The 3,366-nt window shown below is 44.4% G+C and overlaps 1 long non-coding RNA gene across 1 annotated transcript; it reads left to right on the top strand.

Annotated features, from left to right (window-relative positions):
- The first annotated feature begins 331 nt into the window (after positions 1-331).
- LOC123484603 lies at positions 332-2,669 on the top strand. Its single transcript, XR_006658596.1, has 2 exons — positions 332-370; positions 2,364-2,669. It is a non-coding gene; the product is annotated as an uncharacterized LOC123484603 (long non-coding RNA).
- Positions 2,670-3,366: the final 697 nt, after the last annotated feature.

The following is a 3,366-nucleotide window of genomic DNA, read 5'->3' on the forward strand; positions in this document are numbered from 1 at the left end:
CTGCCTCCTCAGTCTCCGCTGGTCACACCACCATAGCAGCCTCGTCTGGTGTCCCTGGCCCCCTGCAATTTGAATACTGCCACCTCCACAGGTAAACACGTTAAATTACGAACAAATGACTGTTTGTTATCTGTTTTATAAAAGAGCAATGTAAACAAAAAAATCTATCTTTACATATCTACAGTACATAGCACCAGCCCTCAAGTCATCTCCACCTCCTCCAAAACCTCTGCAGCTTCCTATCGATGTAAAAAAGTTGAAAAGGTTTTCATGAAACATGCTCTGTCTAACAGTACTTTTTCACAAACTGCAGCACAGAAAAGGAAGAGAAAAGCTCCACCGGTCACGCCACCCATGGCACCACTCTCAGGTACTTCATCTGTTTTTCTCTCTCTCTTTTATAAAAGAAGACCACCTGCTGTTCTCGCTGTGGGGAGCATGATCCGCCTGCAAGCTCCTCTCAGGAGTGTAGATCCGAGGTACCATGGTTGTGCTGTGACTTCTGTCTGCACTGGTTCCACTGCAGGTGTGTGCAGTGGGATCAAGAGGTAGCGGTGGAGCTGGATTATTTTTGTGATTTTTGTGACAATATAAGGATGGAGGTTGAGATTTAATTGTTTGTTTTGTTTGTGGTCATATGAAATTATTTATTCGTACAAATAAATAAATGTCTAAAATATATATATATATATACTGCTCAAAATAATAAAGGGAACACTTAAACAACACAATGTAACTCCAAGTCAATCACACTTCTGTGAAATCAAACTTTCCTTGTAGGAAGCAACACTGATTGACAATAAATGTCACATGCTGTTGTGCAAATGGAATAGACAACAGGTGGAAATGATAGGCAATTAGCAAGACACCCCCAATAAAGCACTGGTTCTGCAGGTGGTGACCACAGACCACTTCTCAGTTCCTATGCTTCCTGGCTGATGTTTTGGTCACTTTTGAATGCTGGCAGTGCTTTCACTCTAGTGGTAGCATGAAACGGAGTCTACAACCCACACAATTGGCTCAGGTAGTGCAGCTCATCCAGGATGGCACATCAATGCGAGCTGTGGCAAGAAGGTTTGCTGTGTCTGTCAACGTAGTGTCCAGAGCATTGAGGCGCTACCAGGAGACAGGCCAGTACATCAGGAGACGTGGAGGAGGCCGTAGGAGGGCAACAACCCAGCAGCAGGACCGCTACCTCCGCCTTTGTGCAAGGAGGAGCAGGAGGAGCACTGCCAGAGCCCTGCAAAATGACCTCCAGCAGGCCACAAATGTGCATGTGTCTGCTCAAACGGTCAGAAACAGACTCCATGAGGGTGGTATGAGGGCCTGACGTCCACAGGTGGGTGTTGTGCTTACAGCCCAACACCGTGCAGGACGTTTGGCATTCGCCAGAGAACACCAAGATTAGCAAATTCGCCACTGGCGCCCTGTGCTCTTCACAGATGAAAGCAGGTTCACACTGAGCACATGTGACAGACGTGACAGAGTCTGGAGATGCCGTGGAGAACGTTCTGCTGCCTGCAACATCCTCCAGCATGACCGGTTTGGCGGTGGGTCAGTCATGGTGTGGGGTGGCATTTCTTTGTGGGGCCGCACAGCCCTCCATGTGCTCGCCAGAGGTAGCCTGAATGCCATTAGGTACCGAGATGAGATCCTCAGACTCCTTGTGAGACCATATGCTGGTGCGGTTGGCCCTGGATTCCTCCTAATGCAAGACAATGCTAGACCTCATGTGGCTGGAGTGTGTCAGCAGTTCCTGCAAGAGGAAGGCATTGATGCTATGGACTGGCCCGCCCGTTCCCCAGACCTGAATCCAATTGAGCACATCTGGGACATCATGTCTCGCTCCTTCCACCAACGCCACATTGCACCACAGACTGTCCAGGAGTTGGCGGATGCTTTAGTCCAGGTCTGGGAGGAGATCCCTCAGGAGACCATCCGCCACCTCATCAGGAGCATGCCCAGGCGTTGTAGGGAGGTCATACAGGCACGTGGAGGCCACACACACTACTGAGCCTCATTTTGACTTGTTTTAAGGACATTACATCAAAGTTGGATCAGCCTGTAGTGTGGTTTTCCACTTTAATTTTGAGGGTGACTCCACATCCAGACCTCCATGGGTTGATACATTTGATTTCCATTGATAATTTTTGTGTGATTTTGTTGTCAGCACATTCAACTATGTAAAGAAAAAAGTATTTAATAAGATTATTTCATTCATTCAGATCTAGGATGTGTTATTTTAGTGTTCCCTTTATTTTTTTGAGCAGTGTATTGTGAAATTGTTAGATATTACTACACCCGCAATAACATCTGCTGAACACGTGTATGTGACCAATAACATTTGATTTGATTTGATTTAGACAGCTGTCAGTACAGAAGATTGCATCAGGCGCTACACAGGAAGTCGTTGGGTTGGCAGAGCTTAAAAGCGGAAGTGGACGTGCATAAACGGAACTAGGGTATAATCAGAAAACAATGTCTCTGGATTGTCCCTCAGCAGCTTTTGTTTGTGATGCTGTATAGCATGTTCAAAGTTATTTTCTGCTGGGAGATCAAATGGAATGGGCCAAGCTCCTGACATTGTTATTTTTTAGAATTTGAGCATTGATGGATGCAACTTTTTAAATAATGCACTTTTATAATGAAAATAAAGCTTTTAAAATGTGTAATTTAGTGAAATGAACACCACACATCAATTACAATGTCCAGAAAATCCTACCTCGCCTTTATGTGCTTTTTTGTTTGTTAGTTTGTTTGTTTCCTTTTCAATGACTTGTACTTTCTTTCCTTTAGAAATCCTCCAGAAATCCCCCATATTAATTCATTTTTCTGTTGGTTTTATCCTCTCTTTTTCCTCCTTCTCGTTGTCCTTATGTCCTAGTTTCTCAATCCTGCCCTTGTTGCTTCTTGCCAGATGATCAAGATGACTTAGTAGACTAGCTAGCTTTCAGAGCCAGGTTGATAAATCTCTCAAAATCTCTCAAAGAAAAAACATCTACTGATATCTCCAGATGTGGAGAACACAGCAATGCACATTTAGGTTCTTCCTCTTCTATGACATCATGGCGGTCCGCAAACCAACGTTTACAATGCATGCCTCCACCTACTGTGCTGGAATGTACGATCAATCATGATCTGCCCAATTCTGTACTACCATGAAAATAAAATTCTAAACCAAATAAATCCCTAACTTCTACCACAGCCTATCCCCCCCAAGAAACCCTCCCCAACCCCATTAAACTTTATTTATATCATGCTGAAACACTCCACCCTTAGGATTGTTCAGCATGTCAACAACAGTTACCCCAAATATTTATTTCGCCATCTCCACAATAACCTTCAACCTGGCTTTTCTCTAACATT

Source organism: Coregonus clupeaformis, unplaced genomic scaffold, assembly GCF_020615455.1.
Source record: "Coregonus clupeaformis isolate EN_2021a unplaced genomic scaffold, ASM2061545v1 scaf0367, whole genome shotgun sequence".
Classification (NCBI taxonomy): domain Eukaryota; kingdom Metazoa; phylum Chordata; class Actinopteri; order Salmoniformes; family Salmonidae; genus Coregonus; species Coregonus clupeaformis.